The following is a 24,586-nucleotide window of genomic DNA, read 5'->3' on the forward strand; positions in this document are numbered from 1 at the left end:
GCAAGGAGTGGGCAGGTGCCTGCTGATACCGTCTTACCCAGGGCCAGGGCCATTCACTGCCCACATGGAGGTGGGGGCCTGGGGGACCCGCATTAGCTTCCTGTGCCTCGGCGGTAATGACCACTCATGGGCTGGCCACTGCCCAGACCCCAGACCAGCCCATGGCTGAGAATCTGGGTCCAGACTGAATAGGGCTTGGCTTGCTGCTCAGGCGCACCCCTTCCTACAACTGGGGCCTGGGGGAGGGAGGTTCAGGAACTGACTCAGACTTTTAGACTTTTAGCAGCCCCTGGGAGAGGCCGTGAGATTCAAGGACGGAGGCCCCAGGAACGGGGGCAATAGGCTGGGAAGACTTTGGGGGTTTAATTCATACTTTTAGCCAAGAGACTCCCCACCTCCTGCCCCCATGCCCTCAGAGGCTTCCGGATCTAACTTTTTTTTTTCTTTTTTTGGCTTTTTAGGGCCACACCCTCAAAATATGGAGGTTCCCAGGCTAGGGGTTGGATTGGAGCTGTAGCCACCAGGCTATGCCACAGCCACAGCAACATGGGATCTGAGCTGTGTCTGTGGCCTACACCCCAGCTCATGGCAACGCCAGATCCTTAACCCGCTGAGCAAGGCCAGGGATCGAACCCCCAACCTCATGGTTCCTAGTCGGATTCATTAACCACTTAGCCATGACGGGAACTCCTCCATTTTGGGTCTAACTTTAGACTCTCAGGTTCCCTCATAACTTCTGCAATTGCAGGTATAAATGGTTCACTGAACCAGCACAATTCCTAGTATCATCAAAACACAATGCTTTGTCCCCCACCTTCGTTTACGTTTTCTTTCATGAGTAATTGCCCCTGTTTCGGAATGAAAACTCCTGCAGGCCCAGGCCTTTTCTGTCCACTCTTAGGTAAAAGAGAGTTCTGAAGTCACTTTAAGTCACAAACAGGGTCTCAGTTTCAACATGGAATTGCTGAGTTCTGTGCAATATTTTACTGTGGGCAGCAGGGTCCCTTAGAATAACCAAAACTAAAGTAAGACAATGTCTACATTTGTCTTCGGACACAATTCTCATTTAGTCACTTAATTTGCAAACTCTGACCCAGGGTCCATATATGGTTGACGCTGGCTGAGGATGCTACAGCGACACCTCATCTGGGTGTTCAGAGACCTGCCCTCAGTCACCCATCTCACAATGATTAGAAGTTCAGTGACACCCGGGAGAGGAAAAACCCGTTTCTATCCTTAAGGCAACAACCAAGAAGCATGGTGCTCTACAGCCTACAGCCTAGATGAGATCACATCTCGTTTACCTTCCAGAAGTACCCATTTTACGGATGGAGAAACTGAGCCTCGGGGAGATTAACTAATGTGCACGAGAACGCTCGTGTTTAACATTAGTAAATGGCAAAGTTTAGACTCTAACCGAAGTCTTCTAGCCCCAACTTTGAACTTTTCTCTGCTTCACCACCAGCCTCTGGTCCATTTAGGGCCATTTCCCGACTCTCTTTTGTTGCCCCTGTGAGAGAAGAGTGAGGCAGAGCATCTGCAGTCTGAGAACCAACCCTGGAGGAAGGGCAGGTAGGCTAAGTCCTTCCCCGCCATCAGCAGAAAGCAAGCAAGACTCAGACCGCCACTGTGGCCAGGGAAGCCAGAAGGTTAAAGCCAGCTTTGAACACCATAAATTTGTGAAAACATGTAAGCCCTTGAGTGCTGTGATATTACTGGTGAAATGAAGACTGTAGGAGAAAATTACGATTCAGAATTATTCAAAGGAGTGAAAACTATTTGGAAGTCAAGGGGAACAGGGGCTGCAGGCAGCTCCTGGCTCAGTTTTATTCTCCCAGGCACCCCATCTTTAGGAGAGATTTTCTTTCTTTCTTTTCTTTTCTTTTTTCTTTTTTTTTTGCCTTTTTGCCATTTCTTGGGCCACTCTCACGGCATATGGAGGTTCCCAGGCTAGGGGTCTAATCGGAGATGTAGCTGCCAGCCTACACCACAGCCACAGCAACGCGGGATCCGAGCCGCGTCTGCAACCTACACCACAGCTCATGGCAACGCCGGATCCTTAACCCACTGAGCAAGGCCAGGGATCGAACCCGAAACCTCATGGTTCCTAGTCGGATTCGTTAACCACTGTGCCACGACGGGAACTCCAGAGGTTTTCTTTTCCCAAGAGTTCAGAGAGAAGTCCCAGAACAGATCCTCATTGGCTCTGCTGGGTCATGTGTCTCTCCCTAAACCACCCACGATGGCTGGGGGAGTCTGTGACATGATTGGCTAAGTCTGGGCACATGACTGGTCTGAAGCACAGCAAGGGTGGGAGTCAGTCCCACTGAGCTAGTAAGGCAGGTAGGGAAAGAGCTGTTACTAGAATTCTGGGGGAAAGGGGGGAAATTGGACAGGAAAGAGGGCTTTGGATGACAGATTAAGGATTTCTACTTTATAAATTGGCAGGAAGAGCTAATGGATGCTTTTACACAGGGTAAAGACATTATCAAGATGGGGTTCAGGGAGATGAATCAGGAAGCAGTGAAATTGTTGCTACTCATGACTTTTAATCAATTAAACATACATACATCTACTCGTGTTAATTACTTAACCATGTGGCATAATGAATAAGAGAATAAAGCCTGGCTTTGTCACTTACCGATGACTTTGTGGAAGTTACTTAACTTCTCTATGCCTCAGTTTCCTCATCGGCAAAATGGGTATTGTTTTTTTCTAGGCTTGTTATGCAAATTAAAGGGATTTACACATAAAGCAGGGCTGGCCAGAGAGTTTGCTGCAGTTCCCAGGAGCCAGGACACCTCAGGTCCTGGGGAAGCCTCTGGCTCTGGCGGCACCGACCTGCCCAGGCTGGCCTGGCAGCGGTAGCCAGCCTGAGCGGTGACCCACTTGTGTGTTGCCCTCCGCAGCCTCTTTTGGCTGACAAACAGGAAGGTGGCAGTGCTGCCTAGGTGCCCCTGCCGCCCCCACAGCCCTGTGTCTGGCCCCAACCCTCACCTCTACTTGAGGCTGCGGTGAACTTGGTTGGTGCTTCTCTCACCACAAGCCACAGTCCATCACAAATTGCCCTGTGGTGAGTTGCAAGCACATTTATAATGGATGAAATCAGGGGGCGAGAGCTCATCGCTGAGATGTTTAGTAAACAAAACCCTGGGCCCTTGGGTGGGGGGCAGGGATGCTCGAGGGAAAACAGAGACAGAAAAAGTGGGGTCCCAGCTTCCTCTGAGAGTGCTTGAATGGCTCCACTCGTCAGCTTTTGTTTTTATCATTAAACTTATTTTGAAAATGTTCAGTCTATAGCAAAGTTGTAAGAATATTATAAACTTCCATACACCTGTCATCTAAATTCACCCTTCCCAGAGTTCCCGTCGTGGTGCAGTGGTTAACATATCCGACTAGGAACCATGAGGTTGTGGGTTCAAACCCTGGCCTCGCTCAGTGGGTTAAGGATCCGGCGTTGCCATGAGCTGTGGTGTAGGTCGCAGACTCGGCTCAGATCCCACATTGCTGTGGCTGTGGTGTAGGCTGGCGGCTGCAGCTCCAGTTCAATCCCTAGCCTGGGAACATCCATATGCCGCGGGAGAGGCCCTAGAAAAGACAAAAAAAAAAAAGCTAAATTCACCCTTCCTTAACATTTCGCTATATTTGCTTTAGTTCTTTCTCATTGTACACACGTATATTTAATACACGTGTATATATATCTAATGTAATAAAATACACACTGTTCTTCTTAGTGTTTTATTTTGCTAAACCATTTGAGAATACGTTGCAGCGGAGTTCCTGTGGTGGCTCAACAGGTTAAGAACCTGACTAGTATCCACAAGGTTGTGGGTTTGATCCCTGGCCTCGCTGGGTTAAGGATCTGGTGTTGCCGTGAGCTGTGGTGTAGGTCGCAGATGCAGCCTGATCCTGCGTTGCTGTGGCTGTGGTGTAGGCTGACAGCTGCAGCTCAGATTTAACCCGTGGCCTGGGAACTTCCTTATGCTGTAGGTGAGAGGCCTCAAAGAGAAAAAAAAAAAAAAAAAAAAGAAGTTGCAGTAATCATGACCTTTCCCCCTCAAAATTTCAAGGACATTTGCCTGTATACCTATAGGAAAAGTCATCAACCTCAGGGGCTTGAGATCACAATACTGTGGGGATCTAATTTCCACTCTAATTTTGAATTCCACTGATTGTCCAATACCAGATTTTATAGCATGTTGTTTTGCTTTTTACAGCCACACCTGCGGCATATAGAAGTTCCCAGGCCAAGAGCCAAATCAGAGCTGCAGCTGCAGCTGCAGCTGCAGCTTACACCACAGTTACAGCAACACTGGGTCCTTAACCCACTGAACCACAACAGGAACTCCTATAGCAACGTTTCGTTTCAGTCCAGCTCCCTAGACTCTCCCATAGTGAAGGTCCCAGGAAACTGGACCCCTTTGGTCCCCCTCCCCCCTCCCCACCGCTGGCCACTACTCTGCAGTCAGGTAGGAGGACTGAAGCTATGACCAGGTCAGAAAACAAAGCCAAGCTTGGCGTGACGGATGGGGCCAGACATAAGACCTGGCTAAGCTTGGAGAGCCCTGGCAGCTTCTTCCAGAGGGTCCTGGGGGATGGGAGTCCAGGCGAGCAGGGGGAGGGGCACGTTGGTTCTCGAGGGTACTGGGAGCCCAAGGGAGACAGGAGGCCCCCGTGTCTCTTCTGTTATAGCAGCCAATCCCTGGCCCTGGATCGGTGGGGGCAGGAGGGCTATTAGGGAGATGGGGAGAGGGACAGCTTTGTCATCTGAGTGCTAAGTGGCTACTTTGTATAGTCACTCAACAAACATTTACTGCACCCTTGCTCTATACAGAGAACTACTCTAGGTGCTGGGGGTGAAGCTGGATAGGGCCCCAGCCCCAGCCCCGTGGCGTTTTATGTTCTACTGGGGGATGTGACAGTTTGGATTGTGGTTATGGAAATAGTCACTCTCCCTACCCGCCCCCACCTGCCCCCACCCACACATCCACAACCCTGTTATGAGCGGAATATACTTCTCACTGCTGATATATCATCTTGGCCATGATGCTTCTTTAGCCAGTAGAATGCTGGCGGTGTGTCATGAGCACCCTTGCTGTGAGGTTCGGCTTGGCTTTTAAGTTCCTGCCATCCTCCATGAAGAGAATATATCCCAGGCGAGTTCCCGCTGTGGCACAGTGTGTTAAGAATCTGACTGCAGCAGTGCGGGTCACTGCAGAGGCACGGGTTCGACATCTGGCCTGGCGCAGTGAGTTAAAGGATCTAGCCTTGCTGCAGCTGCCATTCAGATTCAATCCCTGGCCAGGAACCTCTGTATGCCTCAAGTGTGGCCATTAAAAAAAAAGAATATGTCCCTGGAACCACTGGTCCAAGGAGAGTGAAGAATTACTTGGAACAGATCTGCACCAGAACCGCAGCCTGGAGCTTCACTGCCCCAGCTGAGCCACAGACTCACAAATAAAAGGAAACGCTGTTGTTTGAAGCCCCTGAGTATGGACGTGCTTTGTTACACAGCGTTGTCTCCGTAACAGCTGACTACGATGGGCAGAGACATAAACAAGCCAACTAGTAAATGCATGACAGGAACAAGAAGACAGAGAAGGCTGCAGGAGAGGAAAAGAGAGCGGAGATGCTGGAGATGCTGCTAGAGAGAGGGCAGCCGGGAAGGCTCTCTGCTAAGGGAGCCGAGAGCCGAAGGAAGCAGGGGAGGGAATCGTGTGTTATCGAGGGGAGGGGATTTCAGGCAGAGAGAGGGAGAGGAGAGAAGATAGGGAAATTGAGTTCTTGATGGAGAGTGGGGCCCCGAAAAGGCACCAGGAGGACCCGGCTCCTTTCGCACTTACTGACCTCAGCCTGAGATGTGGAGTTTCCTCCATGAGAATCACAGGGAGCAGCACACGCAGCAAAATCCCTTTGTAGATGGTACCATCCAGCACAAATGTGAGGGCCGGCTGTTGTCCGGTGTGTGTCCAGCGGTCTGGGTCCCCCATTTCCTGGACAAAGGCGACATTTACTCATATTTCTCCTCTATGTACCCTTGTGCCCAGCACTGGGGAGGGTAGGTCCACAAACACATTTATTATGCACCTGCTGTTACTGGACACCGTGTGGGGGTGTCTCACACAGATGGCTAGAAGGAACCTTGGAACTCAGATCCACCTGCTCACAGATGGGGAAACCAAGGCTCACAGAGGTGACTTGACACCCTCAGGTAGAGCTCAGATGCTGAGGGATGGGGGCGGGGAGTGAATGGGGTGAAATGGGCAGCGGTCAGTGTGAACAAGAGCTGATCCATGGCTGAGTCTTAACCTTGACCTTGCTCAGTGGCCACAGCAATACCGCTATCTTTCCCAGGCTCCCAGAAATCTCCAAGGGGACCCCGGAAATGCAGGGCACTGAGGACAGACCTCCGGGCTCCGGCATGGACTTGGCCGGGCGGGCCTTGCCCTGGACTGCCCGGCTTTGCCACTCTGTGCCAGGAGCTCCAGCCTCTCCCCAGGGTGCAGGACGCCACCCCCAGCCACCCTGGCCCAGTTTCTTACAAGCTGCTCCGGGATGGCAGCGTCCCAGCCCCGCTATAAATAGCATCTCTCCTGGGCCCCAGACGGCTAGTTGGCAAACACTGTAATTTGCTGAAAAGTTTGGAATGTGTCTAAAAATGAAGAAGGCAAATGAGACCAGCCTTGAGGGGGGTGCGACCAGCGTATCCATTTCAGAGAAGGGCCGAGTCGCTCTCCTGATCTTCGCCAACATCTTCGCAAGGGTGCTGCAGGCAGGGCTTCGGGGAGAGGGAACAAATGTGGGTCTAGGAAGTAAATATTATCATTTCCACCGACGGCGGCCACCTCTTGGATTGGCCTCACCCCTGACCTTCCTGTCCGAAGGAGAGGGGCTGCCACCACTGGGAGCGGGCGGCCATGGCTTAACCCTTTCTTGGACTGTGCTCACTAAATCGAAGTGATCAGCTTGTAAGGATTATGAGCCAGAAGGAAACCCCCCAAATAATTTCATCCAGCTCCCCCAGTTTGCAAATGAGGAGGTGATCCGACAAAGGCCAAAGAGCAAATTGCAGCTGAGCCAGATTTAGGCCGAGGTCTCTGGGGTCTCAGTTTGGTGCCAAGTCGTGGACCCATGGCCTCCTGCAAGGGGCCACCTCTCTTAGGGATGAGGCGGGGGCTGCGGGGGAAGAGTCTGTGGCTCTCAGATCGCAGGGAACATGGACAAGCCTTTCTGATGTTCTGGTCTGACTCTCACTGCATTGCTGGGAGGCACAGCCCTTGTTGTTCTCACGGCCCCGGGGGAATAGAGACTCATTCTCACCCACAAGCCAGAGAGAGGCTGGAGGGAAACTCACCACACTGTCCTCAAGACAAGATCAGAGCCTTGCCTAGCTTCCAGTAGAGCTCACTGCCCAAACAGCCATCTTTTATTATTCCTTGTGCTATCTTCCGAGCTCTTGATTTTCCCCTCAAGGCAGAGACAGAGTGTCATCGTGGTGGACTGGGAAACAAGAATTCTGAGCTGGAGCCCCAGATGCAGCACTAGCTCACTCGGGCAAGTCACTTCTCTTCACAGAGCCTCAGTGAAACTATATGTAAAACTATAATGAAAAGAGCTGGAGTTCCCGCTGTGGCTCATCAGGTTAAGAAGGCAATATGTTGTCCATGAGGATTCAGGTTTGATCCCTGGCCTCGCTCACTGGGTTAAGGATCCAGCATTGCCACAAGCTGCAGTGTAGGTCGAGGATGCTGCTCAGATCTGGCATTGCCGTAGCTCTGGTGTAGGCTGGCAGCTCCGACTCAACCCCTAGCCTGGGAATGTCCATATGCCACAGAGGCGGCCCTAAAAAGACAAAAAAACCCCACAAAACTTCCAATGATGGAGGGCCTAACTATGTGCATTTACATGCATTCATTCTCTTTGTCCTCATAACAACACACACGATATATTCTTATCCCATTTCCAGATGAAGAAAATGAGGCAGAGGGAGTATATAAAGGTTCAAAACCACACCATTAAAAAAAAAAAGAAGTTTGAAACCCACTGCCCTTGATGTTCTGAGGTCCCTTTCAGCCCTAATAATTTTCTGCCTTTGGAGACTTCAAACAGTTGGTAGCTCCAAGCTCTTGTCTGTTGAGAGGCTTTGTCTGAGGCAGGGCAGACCAGGAGCGGGGACAGTTCACACCCGTGGGGAGGATGTCCATGAGGAAGGAGCGAGGATACCGAGGTTTTAGACCTTTAGGGAACAGCCGCATCCCTGCGAAAGGCACCTGCCTCCCTGGAGGCTCACACGGTGGGGAATTGTGGCTGCAAAGCGACATCCTGTGGTCGGTTTTAGAACTGCACCCCATAAGACCTCAACGTCCAGGTTAATTCTAGAGGACAAGAAGAATGGGGGAAATATTATATTACATTATGAGCATCTAAATTTTCCGTGGAGTCTTTAAAACACACAGACTTCAGGGCCTCACCCCACGCCTAGACAACCAGAACCTCAAGGTGAGGGACAGGGGGACTCTGGTTTTTTGGCTGAGGCGATTCTGCTGCAGCCTGACGCCAAGCACAGAGTTTTCCAAGGGGTGCTGGTCAGAGGACCTTCACTGTGCAGCAGCTCCGACTGGAGTTTCACTGCTGTCTGAGCCACTAGAACTTTCTAGGCTGCTGACAATACTAAATCCATTAGGTATTATTTACAAAAGGAAATCTAGCTGCATCTTCCATTTGATTTGTGCTTTATTAGGAAATAAAATGGTAGCTAATAAAGACAATGTTAATATGGAAATTGAATCAGTCATTTTAGGTCAATGTCAATGAAATTTAGTCTATGGGCAGAGGATATAAATGTCTTTCTTTCCCCCTTTAAGGTAGCGGGTTTTTTTTGGGGGGGGGGTGCTGGGTGAATCCTCCAAACACTAGCAACAACAGAACTCGCATTGTGGTTTATACTTTTGAAGCACTTTACAGGTACTTTACCTGATTGATTCTTCCCAATTATCATGACTTCCCTTTAAAATGAGTAAGTCTGAGTCAGGCTTGGGCAGTCATGACCTCAAGCCACAAAGCAGGGTAACAGGAGCATCTGTCAGTTTTCTCTTGTGACCTGCTGCCTCTCTGTTCCTCCCTCACCCCCTAGAGGGATTCTCCTCTCGTCCTTCCCCTGCTCAGGAAGCCACTCTGGCTCCCCAGCGATCAAGTCCAAGTGCACAGGCCTGGTTTCGAGACCAGGTAGCCTGGAACCACCTTCTCTCCCATCGCCCAGCTGGGCTCCTCTCCCTCCATCTCCTCCTCCCCACCCCTTGCTTGTCTGCAAACGGGTCCCAGCAGAGCAGCCCCTAGAGAAACAGAGAGAGTCCTCGGCCAGGTGGGGGTGGCGGGTTGGGGGGGGAGCCTGGCAGTGGGTCCCCTTCACAACACCCTCCAAACCCCCATGCCTGGCCTCTCTTTTTCAGCCCCTACCAGTCCCTCCTCCTCCAGGAAGCCTCCCTGTCCTTGCTTGAATATCCACAGGCCAGCAGGGCAGGACAGCCGCCTATGTATGGCCTCCTACCTGCCCTCCCCCCACCTCACGCATGCACCTGCCCTTCGCCCTTTCTGCCCAGCACCGTAATCTTTTTTGAGTTATTTCTGTTTGTCCCATCTGTCAAGTGAGGGGGTAGGTGGTGGGTGACAAGGAGAGCGTCACCATCCATGCTGGAACCCACTGTTTGAGTCCATGAACAGAATGGGGGTGATAGACGGGGCCCCTTCCTCCCGCCCCCCTGACCTGCTGAAATCACGCTGGCTGTTGTGATCTCTGGGGGCCACCCTGCAGAGCGACCCACGGCTCTGGGAGGGACATCCTCGGAGCCACTCGGGGGTCAGGAGGGCCAGCTGGACGTGGGTGGCTGGCCTGGGAGAGGGGGCTGCAGGGCCTGGAGCACTGGCTGTGTGCCACTTTCATGTCACCCTCAGGGCACGGGGCAGAGTTTTACCCACATCCTACAGGTGGGAAAATGGAGACCCAGAGGCGGTGCTGGGGTTCACGGCGGTGCCCCCGCCTTTTAATGCGGCCGAGGCCAGGCCGGGGCTGCTTCTCAGCCCTGGAAGCACAAGAGAACCACAGGGGCCCTTTAAACTCCCCAAGTCCCGGTCTGCACCCAGACCCTCTCTGGGTGGGGCCCAGGTGACCATATTTTTAAGGTCCCCGGGGATTCCAGCGTGTGGCCAAGAGGAGAATGGACACTACAGGCTGAGACAGCACCTTGCAAACTGTCCCTCGGTGTCACTGCATGGCTCCTTGGTCACGGAGCCTCTTTCCTGGTCTGTGAAATGGGAATAACTGCACTACCCTGAGTCAAAGTGCTTCCAAAATGCCACACGCATTTTTTTTTTTTTTCTTCCTAGGCTATACCTGCAGTCTACAGAAGTTCCTGGGCTAGGGGTCCAATCAAAGCAGCAGCTGCTGGCCTTTGCCACAGCCACGGCCACACAGGATCCAAGCCACATCTGCAACCTCCCATCCTACACCACAGCTCGCCGCACCCCTACGTCCTTAACCCACTGAGCGAGGCCAGGGATCGAACCCCATCCTCAGGGACGCTATGTCGGGTTCTTAACCTGCGGAGCCACAACAGGAACTCTGCGACCTGCTCTTTTTGCCCTAGCCCTTATCACCTGCAAACATACTAGATATTTCCCGTATTTATCCTGCACATGCTGTTCTGATTGACACACACGCCCCACCTCTGCCAGGACATGGTTCAGTTCAGGGCCAGGATCTCCGTCTTTGCCTCGTGTTGTCTTTCGCTGCATCCCAGTCACTAGTCAGCTCACACAGCCCTTGGCACACAGTCAGGGCTGAATAAATATTTGTTGAATGAATGAATGAATGAATGAATGAGTCACAGTGCCTGGCAGCACGGCAGGCCTCTCAGAATGTCACTGGCATTGTTGCTGCCACTATGCTTGTGGTCACAGCCTTCCAGCCCGAACGGCTCACCTCCCGGAGCTGCGTGCGATCTTAAGGCCACCCAAGGTCAAGCAAACTTTCCTTTTGCTCTAGAAACTTGCCTCCGTGCCCTGCTCCTCGGGCCTCCGATTCTGGGCACCAGCAGCGAGAAACCACCAAGTTTTAAGATTTCATTTGTAATTCTTTGCAGATGAAATGTCAGAAAGATGGGAAAGGCAGAGCCATAAATCTGATCCTAATATAGCATAGAGCTTATTAATGAAGAATAAATCACTGAGGGAAACCTCCCCGGAGTGCTTGGCCGGGGCCCGCGGGGAGAATGGCATATTTATGTGCAAACCTATCGCATCTTGTACTTTCTCAGATATATGACCAAGGCAGATTTGCCAGGGCAGCAGCCTTAACATCCAGCAATTATATTTTTTTTTCTAGCAAAAATTCATCTCTTCTATAGAAATCTCCTAAGCATTTATTGGATTAGGATCACATCCAAATGTAGAAAATTAAACATACACACCACCGTGGGACCTCGGCAGGTCCTGGTACAGAACGTCCATACCCCCACCTCCAAGATGCTCCCAGGGGGCAAAGCCGAGGCCCGAGAAGGGACCTGCTTTCCGCAGCATCACCCAGGTGGCTAAGGCTGGTGGAGACAAGAAACTGGTCCTTACTCCCACCCGCCCCTCATCCTCTCATCGCCCCAGTGTGAATCGGTTACCACAAGGGAGAAGGGACTTGCCCGGTGGGATTCAGTGAAGGAGAAGATGACGGGGAGATTCTCCAGTGTCATCAAAAGGGTGCCTATGGAGGAACGAGGGAGGCAGGAGAGACAGGGAAGACGTGAGGGGCGAACAGAAGCCAGAATAATGCAGCGGCTTCTAGAAGGCAAGGAGGTTGAGTTTTGCTCAGAGCCACTGCCAGAGGGCATGCAGCCCAGTCAAGACCTTGGCTTTCGGACTGCTGACCTCGGACCGTAAGTGATGGAGTTGGGGTTGTTTGAAGCCACCGCTTGTGGTCATTGGTCACAGCTGCCAGAGGAAGCTAACAGCGTATTAGAGAGAAGTTGTGTCCCAGGAAGCTGCACCTGGCGGTGTCTGCAGACAGCGCTGGGGAGAGACCCCCTGCCCTTGAGGGTCACCCCACATTGTCTCTGGCGCCAGGCGGCTCCTCCGGTGGGCTCTTTGCAACTCACCCTCCAGGCTGGGCTGCAGAGGGCCCTTCTCCCGTTTTCTCAGTCCCTCGGTCCCTCGTCTGCAGCTTTTCTGCAGCCCGACGCCCCCTCCATCACTCCCTCCAAAGCTCATCACCCAGCCGCCTCGCCCCCATCCCTTCCTCTCTTCTAATCCCCGAGAAGCTAAGGAAACAGCGACTTAGTCCAGGGCCTCCCCCGACCCCTGCGGCCTTTTCTGTTCTCAGCCACCAGCCTCGCCACCCCTCATGGCCTCGGGAGCCACAGGGCTGGAAGTCCCCTGCTCGATGCTTCTTTGGGACCTACTCCAGTCTGGTGATTGCCCTCTCTACCCCTGGGCCCTCAGGGACAGAGATGTGGCACAGGGAGCTCCCGGGGGAGGACCTGGGAAGAGGGGCAAATGAAGGGGAAGGGGGAAAGTGGAAATTTGTGAAAAAGCGGGTGGCCGTGGCCATCATTCTCCAAGTCTGGCCAGTGGCCCGCCTCGCCTGGCCGGCAGCTTATTAAAGTGCACAGTCCTGGACACTCCTCTTTCTTAGTTACTGAGCAGAAAGGGTGGGAGGTGAGCACCTCCGGGCTTGAACCCTCCCAGTGCGAGATGGTCATGCAGCCTCTCCACACCCCAGGGGGCTCTGATTTGCACACAGCAGGATTATGAGGATTAACATACATACACAGGAGTTCCCGCTGTGGCTCAGCTGTAAAGAACCTGACTAATATCCATGAGGATGTGGGTTCTATCCCTGGCCTTGCTCAGCGGGTTAAGGATCTGGCATTGCCATGAGCTGTGGTGTAGATGTAGCTCAGACCCAGTGTTACTGTGGCTGTGGCTGTGGCTGTGGCGCAGGCTGGACCCCGAGCCTGGGAACTTCCATAGGTTGCAGGTGCAGCCCTAAAAAGAAAGAGAAAAAAAAAGTGTATTGTTAAAGAAACAAAACAAAACATAAATACATAAAGTGCAGAAGCCATGGGTACCCCCTCCATACCCCCCAGGGCCCATCATCTTGAAGCCCAAAGGATCTAACCTCTGCCTGCCTGAGGGCCTGGAAGTGCCAGAGAATGAATGCCCTTGACTGGCTAGCCCTGGGACAGAATGGGGTTGGGGTATACCCCAGCTCCCTCGCCCTCCAGGCAGATTGCTCTGAGGTGTGACTCCCTGAACCACCCCCCCAACTCCCCCTACACCCCAGCCCCCCACCCCCACGGCCCAGTGAGATTAGGCCCCAGTCAGCCTGGGGTGACCTGCCTGATAACACACCTCCTGCCGGCTGCCTTCCCTTCGCTGCCCCACTTCCCCGGGCTCCTGCTGGCCTGGCTGTGAGCTCCTCTGATAACAGCTCGCCCTGATTCCTCCTCCATCTCAACCCCAGGCTGAGACGAGCCCTAGCATCTCAGGGTCTGGTCAGGGACTGGCAGCCAGGAAGTGAATCCTTTTTGACTCCCAGTGTGGAGGGCAGGTTAGTCCAGACCAGGGGAGGTCACGGCAGGGCCTGGCGTAGTCCTGTGGCCTGGAGGCAGGGGTGCCATCACTGACCAGGGTCTGCCAGGATGGGCCCCATCCACCGGAAGCGGTCCCAGGAAAGCCACCTCACCCTTTCCTTTCTGTTTCTATTAATTTTTTTTCTTTTTCATTTTTTCCTTTTTTAGGGCCGCACCTGCAGCATATGGAAATTCCTGGGCTAGGGGTCGCATCAGAGCTGCAGCCACTGGCCTACGCCAGAGCCACAGCAACGTGGGATCTGAGCCTCATCTGTGACCTACACCACAGCTCATGGCAACTCCAGATCCTTAACCCACTGAGCAAAGCCAGGGATCGAATCCGCATCCTCATGGATACTAGTCGGGTTCTTAACCCACTGAGCCACAATGGGAACGCCACCCTTTCCTATTTATTATTATTATTAGTCTTGTTAGGGCTGCACTGGCAGCATATGCAGGTTGCCAGGCTAGGGGTTGAATCAGAGCTACAACTGCCGGCCACGGCCACAGTCACAGCAACACCGGATCCTTAAGCCACTGAGCGAGGCCAGGGATTTCCGGGGATCGAACCCATGTCTTCATGGATACCAGTCAGGTTCATTACCACTGAGCCAGGACCTCTAAGCCATGATGGGAACCCCGGCCCTTTCCTTTCTCAGATAACCAGTATCTGTGAGCCAGAGAGCTGAGCTGTGTTCCCAGCTCCCACAGTCCCCTCTCTCCTGACCCCAAACCCCTCCATCTGAAATCACGCCTCGCCACCCCGGCTCTCACCCCATCTCCCTTTCCTAGTTCCTCCAACAAAGCAAACCCTCCTTAGAGACACATCGCCTCGAAATCTTGAAACCGCCACGCCAAGCCCCAGTGCCTGGGCCTCCTCAGCCACATGAATTCTAGTCCCCAGGGCCATTGAAGTCACCTCCCAGAGAAATCCCTATGATTTCATCTTCTATTTAATCTTTATTTCTCCTCATACTTTTTAGAACTTCAAATAATTTCTCATTTGTAGTAACTAGGAAGCCATAAATCGCCCCTTTATGTCTGAGGAAAATCAATTGTTATTTGACATTTTACCTTAATATTCCCGACTTCCTTCAACCGTAATAAAGCTTCCATCTGCCTTTTATTTTACAGGCAATTAGTAAGTCACCTTTTAAAAATTTCTCCACATTTTCTATCAAATGAATGCCAGGATCGAAAGGGGAGAGCTGTTTTATGGGATTGAACTCGGCGAGTAGAAGGGGCTGATCGGTAGCCTTCGAGGTACCAACACTCATTAATGGCTTTTATTGATTCGGGGGCTTTTTAACCCTTAGCAATAATACAGGTGTCACCTGCCTGCGGCACTTGGGGGATGGGGTGGGGAGAAGCCCACACTGTCCCGAGAAACCCTTTGAAATGTGATCACTCCTGGCCCAACTCCGCTCGCAGAGGTAAATCACAGCCTGGACACGCTCTCTTTCCTACAGAGAAAGTTTGGGGTTTTTTTTTTTTTTTTGCTCAAATTACCCAGGGGAATGTGACACGGCTGCCCTCCACCCACCCACCCCCTCCCCCACCCAGCCCCCAGGTGATCAAAGGGGAGAGGCCTGTTCTTGGGGTCTGAGGACCTGGGTGTGGTTCCCAGGTTTGCCTCTGTGAATCCTTGGGCAGGTCATTGAAAGAGCCTCTGAGACTCAGTTTCCCCAGCTGCCGAGTGGGGAGAAGACCCTCCTGCCGCCCCCCTCACAGGGCTGCACGCGGTCCACCCACCAGATCACACTGTGACAGACTCTTGGAAGATCATGGGAGATGGAAGAAACCAGGCAAGGAACTGGAGTTCCCGTCGTGGTGCAGCAGAAATGAATCTGACTAGTATCCATGAGGACACAGGTTCAATCCCTGGCCTCGCTCAGTGGGTTAAGGATCCGGCATTGCCGTGAACTGTGGTGTAGGTCAGAGACATGGCTCGGATCTGACATGGCTGTGGCTGTGGCACAGGCCACAATTGGACAGCTCCAATTTGACCCCTGGCCTGGGAACTTCCATATGCCACTGGCGCGGCCCTAGAAAGATAAAACAAAAACAAAAACAAAAAAACCAAGTGAGGAACTAAGCAGAGCTATGGCTACAGGTGGGACTCTGTCCACAAACTCCAGAATGATACCTTCCTCGCTTTTTTGGAATTCATCTTAATCTGTTCTGCACCTCAGTTCCAGGGCGCCTTTCCCCAGCAGGCTTTCCAGAACCCCCAGCAGCTGTCCCCCCCTCACTCACAGCAACCGTCAGACCCCAGAGCCCTGCAGGCCCTTCTTGGTCCAGACAACAGGGCTGGATGCTTCAGAGCGGTTAGCAAGAGACCAGAGTCCAGGAGCTGAAGACAGAGTCCAGGGGAGGGGAGGGGGGAAGGTGGCAAAAGCCTCGTCACAGATACGCGATGAAGCAACCAGAGGAACTGTTCTTGGTGGCAGGTGTCTGAGTATTCACCCTAAAAGCCTCTCCACGTTGCTAGATGCTTGAGACGTTCCATTAAAACGTTGCAGGGGGAGAAAGGCTCAGTCTGGGAAAAATGTCTCCCAGGTGGAGGGCCTGCCTGTGATGGGAGAGGGAGGAGGAGGGGGGCAAGCGCCTTCTGCATCCAGAGGAACCTGCTGAGGGAACAGCTTCATTATTTGTGGTCTTAATGCAAAAAGAAAAGGCAGGGTCCCTTCTTCAAATATGACGAAGAATATCGAGATTGCAACAGCAGGGCATGAAACGGTAAGTGCGAGGTCCTTCTAAGGCAGGGGCCACCCAGGAAGCTCTGTCTACTTGGATGGAAGATCTGTTTTCTTTCTCTTAGGGCCACACATGAAGCTCCTGGGCTAGGGGCCGAATAGGAGCTGCAGCTGCAGACCTACACCACAGCCACAGCCACACGGGGTCAGGACACATTTGTGAACTTTTCTGTAGCTTGCAGCGATGCTGGATCTTTAACCCACTGAGTGAGGCCAGGGATGGAACCTGCATCCTCACAAATACAATGCCAGGTTCTTAACCTGCTGAGCCACAATGGGAACTCCTAAAAGATCTATTTTAACCAACTCCTTCCCATCCATCACTCCATGTCTTAAAAGAACAATATGCTGAACCTAACATCTGATGCAAGTGGACAAAGAGTGGATAGCTTGGAGCCTCTTCTAATAATAATAAGAGCTAACGCTTATGTAGGCCTTGCCATGTGCCAGGCACTGATTCAGCACTTGACATTGTATTAACTCATTTAATCCTCCCAACAACTAGATGGGATAGGACTATTATGCCTCCCATTTCACAGATGAGGAAACTGAGACACAGAGAGGATAAGTCTTGCCTAAGGTCTCAGAGCTGATAAGTGATGGAGGCAGTGCTTTTGATCACTCCTTTCTGCTGCCTCTCTGAAAAGATCGTCAGGAAAAGCCTGATAGTGACAGACCCCTGGCTGAATCTTCACTGTTCCCAGAGGGTCACCTTCTCAGCATCTCTAGCTCAGTGCATCTCAACTACAGTGTCACCACACACCGTCTTGAAATAAAATGACATAGGTATCATATTACTAATGTTAATACCAAAGTCTATAAATAATTGAACTTCCCATGTAAGATCCTCGATGTAGATTCTTAGGGGAGCGGGGTGCCAGGGAATGTCATTACAAGGTGAGGCAGGGCAGGAAAAGCAAGAACCGCGGCTCTTGCCTCATTAACATAAGGTCAGAAGAGTGCTGAGAGGGAGCCTCTCAACACAGCTGCTCTAGGGATACCACTGACACCTGGTGGCCACCAATGGAATTGCAGGCCTAGTGTTGCGGAGCTGCCAGGAGGTTCTTCCATCTGCTGTAGCCAGGGAGAGGAGCTATATTCCCAACTCCCATAATCCCATTCCCCTTAATTCCGTATCCCTCAATTTGAAATTGTCCCCAACCATTAACTTCTCTAACCCCATCTCCCTTTCCTAGTTCGTTAAACACAAAGTAAATCTAACTGTTTCCTCTCTGCAGTCACTTTGCCTCTAATCTTAAAGCCATCATGCCAAAGGGTCCTAAGTGCAGTCGCAGAAGGAAGCAGGATATCAGCTGTGCGTGGGTGAGTCAGGAAGACCCCCCCTGGGGAGGAAGCCCCTTAAGGATGGGCAAGAATTAGCCAGGAAGACAACAGACGAGGGACACCCTAGGAAGTGGGGGGCAGAACTGAGTCAGGCTTTATAAGCAAGGAGTAAGAAGGTATGTTTTATACTAGGATGCACGCTATGATTTTTTTTTTCTTTCCTTTCAGGGCCGTACCTGCAGCATATGGAGGTTCCCAGGCTAGAGGTCAAATCGGAGCTGCAGCTGCCAACCTACGCCACAGCCACAGCAATGCCAGATCTGAGCCATGTCTGCAACCTATACCACAGCTCACAGCAAAGCCAGATTCTTTTTTTTTTTTTTTTTTTTTTTGTCTTTTTGCTATCCCTTGGGCCGCTCCAGCAGCATATTGAGATTCCCAGGCTAGGGGTCCAATTGGAGCCATAGCCACAGCAACATGGGATCCGAGCCGCGTCTGCAACCTACACCACAGCTCACAGCAACGCCGGATCCTTAACCCACTGAGCAAGGTCAGGGACCGAACCCGCAACCTCATGGTTCCTAGTCGGATTCGTTAACCACTACGCCACGACGGGAACTCGCAAAGCCAGATTCTTAACCCACTGAGTGAGGCCACGGATTGAACCCGTATCCTCATGGATCCTAGTCGGGTTCGCTAACCGCTGAGCTGCAAAGGGAACTCCCATGATTATTATTTCATTTCACCCTCACAAACAACCTTGCCCGGGAGCTATTACTGCTCATCTTTTAATATGAAGAAATCAAGATTCAGGAAAATAAACTTACCTGCCCAAAGGGATCAGATAGATCAGTGGCAGGGCCAGCTGGTCTGATGTGAGCTGTGGAGGATCTGAGCTGGTACAGATCAGGAAGGGCTTGAGATCACCCAGGAAAAACAATAAACATGTGGGGTGGCTTTCACGAGCCCGGTCCTCAGAGGCACTGCCAGGACGACGAGGGTCCCAGGAAGACAGCTGGCACTGACTGGCCTGGGCTTCCACGCTGGACAGAGAAGGCTGCAGACATTGAGATTTACGATGGCCGTGACCTTCATGACTTTATGGTCAGGAGTTGAGCTATTTCATCTCATCACACAATTTTGCCTAGAAATAGCTGCAAACTTGCCTTCCAGGATGGCTTTCAGTCATGAGCGGGTGACCTGTGTATCTCTTAAATCATATTAATGCTCAGGGCAGTAGGCCTGTGCTTCCTTCCCCCAGCGGAATCTCTTGCCTTCCGCCTGCCATGTCCTTCGCTGAAGGAAAGTCCCTCCGGACCAGCCACACAGACGAATTTGTAGGGGGGGAGGAAGGCCACTCCGGTGTGGCCCATCCTGGGGCCCAACACACACACAGAGCAAACTGTCAAGGAGCAGCAAACTGGCCTGGGCTCCCCCCACTCTCTCTCTCAGGATTAACACAGGTACTTCCCTTCCAGCCCCTCTCCTCCCTTCCCCCGCCCCCACTCAACTCTCTCAGCCTCATCTCCCTAGCGGCTCCTCCCGAGGGACCTCCCTCAGGTGGGACCACTCGCTGAGCTGTGACATGAAGGCATGATCCCTTCCTACCAGGGGACTCAGTCCTTGAATAAGACCCTCCAAAAGACCGGGTGTAAAGGGTTTCCCTGTGTTCCCCCTGAATCCTCTTCCCAAGGACAAGCATGGGCACTCCTCCCCACACCTGCCTAGGTGTTCGGGGCGTGCCTTAGGGCTTGAGAGGTCCAGGTAATGGATGAAGATTAAGCAAATGTCCATGCCGGGTGCAGACTGGGGGAATCCAATGGCAGGGCCCTGGGCACAGACCCTGGGGCCGTCTCAGCCATGGGCATTGGCTGGAGATGACGCTGGCAAACAGTGTCCTCGCTGGTCCTTTTCATCACCCACTCACCACTCAGCGGCACTTCCCTTCTCAGGAGGGGCCTCGAAAACCGCTTCCTCAGATCCGCCCCTAAATTCAGGCTCCTCCACCACCACCTTGCTTACCCCTCCCCCATCCTCCCCTGGGGCCCCACCCTACACTCTCTTGCCCACCCCCACCCCCTCGGGAAAAAAGCTCCTTCACTTCTTTCTCGATTTATCTTGATGGCCCATTAAAAGCCAGAGCCAAAGCCAAATCATTAGTGATAGACAGTTGTCCTTCTCCAAAGGCAGGAAGGGCTGGTCTTCAAACCCTGGGGACCCTCAAAATAAGCGGTAAATTAAAGGAAGAAAAGAAAAACAGGCCAGCGTCCACAACCACACGGAGGATAGCTCTCCTGGGACCAGTGGACGCTCCCGGCTGTTTCTGGGGGTTTGCACGGACCTTTCACCGCGGGGCTGTAGTTCCAGGATCGGGCAGCAGGGGGCAATCGGAGGCTGTGGGCGGCTGTGGGACCCGGCGTTGGTGGTCTGGCCAGGGCTTTCAGCACCCAGAGCTTGGACCAGTGGGACCCGCGGCTCTTCTCTCGAAGGCTCCCTGGAGCCAAAATCTGTGTGGAGGAGGTGGGGGGCCAAACACTGACAGGGCGTTTCTCCTGTATCGGGAAATTGGGAGGCCCGGGACAGACCCCCGCGCTCAGGACCGACTGCGGAAGTGGGGGGAAGGGGGCGGGGAGTAAAAAAATGGGCGGTGCCTTTATGGGCGGAGCCTGCCTCTTGGGCTCTGGTCCCGTCAGTGATGGAAAGGTTGATTTATTGGTGCCTCTGTTTCCCCGTCTGTGAAATTGCAGGGTTAGCGCGTCAGAGATCCCTGAACCCTTAAAGGCAGTGTGTGTGGAGGGGAAGGAGCCTGACCTGGGCTGATTCACAAAACCCATTGGGGGGGGAGGAGGAGGGAGATACATCCCCCTCTTAGAACCTGAGGTGCCGAAGCTGGCCGCCCTGCAGGCACTGGTGCTCTCTGTGATCGAAAACTAGAAAATGTTCCTGATAACCTATGTGGGAGAAGAAATACGCAGCCTCTTCGGTAAATAAGAATATCAGCTCACAGAGTCCCAGGGAGCTGGGGTTGGTGTTGGTGGTCAGCAGAGCCGGCCTTCCCTTCCAGCTGCCCCAACCCCTGCTGGTCTTTCATGCCGGCTTTCTGGCTTTCTCTTCTCTTCCTTACGGAGAAATTGTCACCAGTCTCCTTAGCCTGGACGTTTGGTGTCGTCGCCTCTCACTCCCCCCCCCCCCCACGACCCCAAAGCCATCAAAACTAATTACCCGAAACAGGGCTTTGTTCTCAGTGGAATGAAATGAGGCTGGAGGGTGAGTCCCCACAGGTCCTGCTTCCTCGGGAGAAAAATCAGGGAGCTTGGGACATGGTGAGAGGGCTCCGCCTTGGCAGTGGCTTTCACCAGCTTCCCCCTGGTCGAGGAGGGATTTATGGTGCGAACTCTTCTCCAGGGCGGAGGCAGATGACCCAGACCTGGAAGAGGTCAACTGAATGGACAGCGGTGGGGCGCTGGAGGGACTTAGCTGTGGCCTGGGATCTGGGAACAGTCACCAAAGCACCCTCCTTGGGCAAGGAAAGAGGCACAAACGCCCCCCACCAGATTGGGGCGGGGGCGGGGGGGGGGGGGCTGGGGAGGCGGGAGGCTCAGCGTGGCCGCTTGCCCAAGAGCCTCAGAGGCTCCCCCAGGGGAACTGCCTGTGAAGCTTGCTCACCCCAGGGAAGCAGCAGCAGCAGGACTATTATTATGACCTTTCACCTTGACCTTTCACCACAGCCTGACCCCTCTGAGGTGGGAGTGAGTGCGGGCCGGGCTCCCCATCAGAGGAGAGTGTTTAAACCGGGCCAATCAGAGCCCCGAAGACACTGCCCTGGGCTTGCAGCCTGGCCGGCAGGGTTTACAATTAGGAGGCTCCAAGACATGGTCCCAGAGCCGGTGAGGGGGTAACGTCAAGCCCCCAACCTTCTTTTCTGATTTCCAGGTGAAGAAAGGAAAGCAGATGTGTTAGCGCCCAGAGACAGTGGGCCCGTGCCCAGCCTCCAGTGGCGGCAGGTGGTGGTGGAGGAGGGTCGGCTCTGCCCTCGGGCCCCTCCTTCTGTCTGGGATTTGACTGTGCTGCCAGTTCAGTGACCTGTTCAATGACAATACTGAGGGCGGGCTGGACTGCTCTGTCCAAATACAGGTGTGCCCCGGCCCTGAATTTATGAGACTTCAGACCTGGGGGGCCTGGGGCAACAATTCAAGGAGGCTTCTGCCAGCCCGAGGAGCATTCCAGCGGCAAATCTGAGAGAGCGGTTGAACCCACACCTGCTCCCCCAGGGAGCATGAAAGGACCCTGAGGTCCTGCAGAGTCCCCTCCTCTGGCCACCCACCCCAGGGCACACCTCTCTCTGATTCCCTAACAGCCTCCTTCTCCCCCAACCCACTCTCCTCCCGGCTCCAGGCCCTGTGCCTGTGCAAACTCCTCCCCCCAAACACACACACACACACACACACACACACACACACACACACACACACTTCAGCCCCTCTGTTGCCCTCTGACTCCTTACCCAGCACTCTCTAATCTGCATTCTATCAGAGACCCTTCTAACAATCTCTCTCCGTGCTTTCCACCAGAACCTTCCCTTCTGGTTGGTTCCCAAGGCCCTGACTTTTGCATGCCCATGGGCATTCTTGCTTTGTTCGTCCTGCCCCTCCTTTTTTTTTTTTTTTTTTTTTTTGTCTTTTTGCTATTTCTTTGGGCTGCTCCCGCGGCATATGGAGGTTCCCAGGCTAGGGGTCGAATAGGAGCTGTAGCTGCCAGCCTACGCCAGAGCCACAGCAACGTGGGATCCAAGCCGCGTCTGCAACCTATACCACAGCTCACAGCAACGCCAGATCGTTAACCCACTGAGCAAGGCCAGGGACCGAACCCGCAACTTCATGGTTCCTAGTCGGATTCGTTAACCACTGCGCCACCACGGGAACTCCCGTCCTGCCCCTCCTGACACACCCCAGCCCGCACCACATCCTGGTCCTACCACCCCCCCACCCCTCCCACCCCCCACCCACCCTGGGCCTCCTGAGTCCTTCCCTCCTTCACAAGCCTGCACCTCCCCAGGCCAGCCCTGCCCGGGAGGCCTTTCCCCTCTGAACGGTGGCCCCAGCACGCTTTCCTTCACCCCACTGGCTCCTCTTCCTCAGAAGCCGGTTGCCCCCCCCAGGACACCCCCCCCCCCGAGCTCCCAGGCCAGGAGCCTCTTCTCTGCTCCCCTAGGGAGGAGCTCAGTGCCTGAGGAGTGATTCTGACCTTTATAATCATCTCTGAACAGCCAGCAACTGCGGCGCATGGACGATGAGGTGGGTTCTGAGAAATTCCCACCCTTGCATTCTGGAGGGACAACCCTGCTTGGAAAATTTATTGCAGGAGAGGCAGGCCAGGCCGTGACCTGTGACCCCCCTCTCCCACAGCTTGGGGGAGTGACCCTGCCCAGGTCCCTTGGGGAATAGCAGTATGGGAGCCCTGAGAGCCTCCTCTGGGGAGAGGCACATGGTCGTGACCCTGGCGGTGGCAGCAGGAGGGAGACCCATCAGATGGCCTCCAGAGCAAAGACAGAGGCAGCCCCATGAGGGGCATGTGGTGATGCTAAGGCAGACTGTAGCTGCTGCCCCGTGACTGGACTTCCAGGCACAGCTAGAGTGACACCCTGCTGGGCCCTGTGTGGCTGGTGGGGACAGTGCTTGCAAAATGTGCGGAGTAACTCTTAGCATAACCCCATCTGTGCCTGCCAGCTGATGAAGTTTAGGGGAAACCTTAGTAACCAATAAGCATATTTGAAAAGGAGTAAAGGAGTTCCCGCTGTGGCTCAGTGGGTTAAGGATCTGGCATTGCCACAGTGCGGGTCACAGACGCACCTCGGATCTGAGTTGCTATGGATGTAGCTGTGGCTGTGGTGCAGGCCAGCAGCTGCAGCTCCATTAGACCCCTAGCCCGGGACTTCCATGTGCCGTAGATGTGGCCTATAAAAAGAAAATATTTTTTTAATTTTTAAAAATAAAAAAATTTAAAAACCTCTTCATAATTGTATACAATTAGTGGAGCACTTTTACCCATATTATCTAATCTAGATTTAGCTGTTATCCCCATTTACTAAACAAGAAAACTGACCTTGAATATTCTAAACCACAAGCCCAAGGTCAGGTGGCTTGTCTGACGCAGGCCAAGCACTTGAATGCAGGCCTGCCTGGCCCTAGCTCTGGTGGCCTGTCCACACTGTCCCCACTGCCCATGCTTGCCTTGACTTGTTGACCATCTGAACAACTGGTTGATTCGCTGTCTGACCCTTTTGGATTCCGAGTTGAATTGGGCCTTGAGAATTCTACACCCTGACACACAGAACTCAGGACATGTTGGCTCATGGAGTGTGCTCATCTTGCTATATGGAAATGCTCTCGGCCAGAGCATCAAAAGAGATTTTTCCAACACAGAGATCTGATCATGCCACTCCCCTCCTTACAGCCCCTCAGCTCCTATGGCCTGGGCCCTCTCCCCCACCCCCACCTGGCCCTTACACTTGAACCCTTTTCTCCACATTAAAGCTTCCTGCCTGTGGCAGGTGCTGTGCCAGGGGCTTTGTTGGGCCTGGGCAGGTGAAGAGGGATCTGCCTTCCAGCACTGGATCTCACCAGAAGGGGATATTGCAGGTCTGCAGTGGGGACATTTGTCCAGCCCACAGGCTTTCGTATATTTTCCATTTAAAATCCAGGTTCTGGGACCTACATGAGCCTGGGATGCTTTGGGGGAAGGGGTTCAGTAACCAGTAGGTAGCTCTCTTTGCCCTGTGTCGGCATGCAGCTGTGGGGCCAGAGGGGCCAGAGGGGCTTGCCACGCCATTCTTCCACCACCATTCTGGGGTCAGAAGCAGGTTGGCTCCCTCTGGAAAAGGTAGAAACTTAGTCCTAGGCTCATTATAGAATGTACTGCAGTTCTGATTCT

At 53.2% G+C, this 24,586-nt stretch overlaps 1 long non-coding RNA gene across 2 annotated transcripts in view; it reads right to left on the minus strand.

The window, feature by feature from the left end:
• Nucleotides 1-20,266, minus strand: part of LOC106505423 (uncharacterized) — a 37,082-nt gene extending 16,816 nt beyond the window's left edge. The window contains exons 1-3 of one of the 2 annotated variants that reach the window (XR_014821130.1): nucleotides 19,998-20,266; nucleotides 18,484-18,713; nucleotides 5,848-5,993 (exon numbers count right to left, since the gene is read on the minus strand). This is a non-coding gene — a long non-coding RNA (uncharacterized LOC106505423). Of the gene's footprint in view, nucleotides 1-5,847; nucleotides 5,994-18,483; nucleotides 18,714-19,997 lie in introns of those variants that run through there. The other variant, XR_014821129.1, reaches the window with a different exon arrangement.
• Between the last annotated feature and the right edge of the window lie 4,320 nt (nucleotides 20,267-24,586).

The sequence above is a fragment of the Sus scrofa genome, chromosome 12, assembly GCF_054392235.1.
Source record: "Sus scrofa isolate SSC_HxYL_T2T_F1_AM1 chromosome 12, Sscrofa_HxYL_maternal_Yorkshire_Landrace_v2.0, whole genome shotgun sequence".
NCBI lineage: Eukaryota > Metazoa > Chordata > Mammalia > Artiodactyla > Suidae > Sus > Sus scrofa.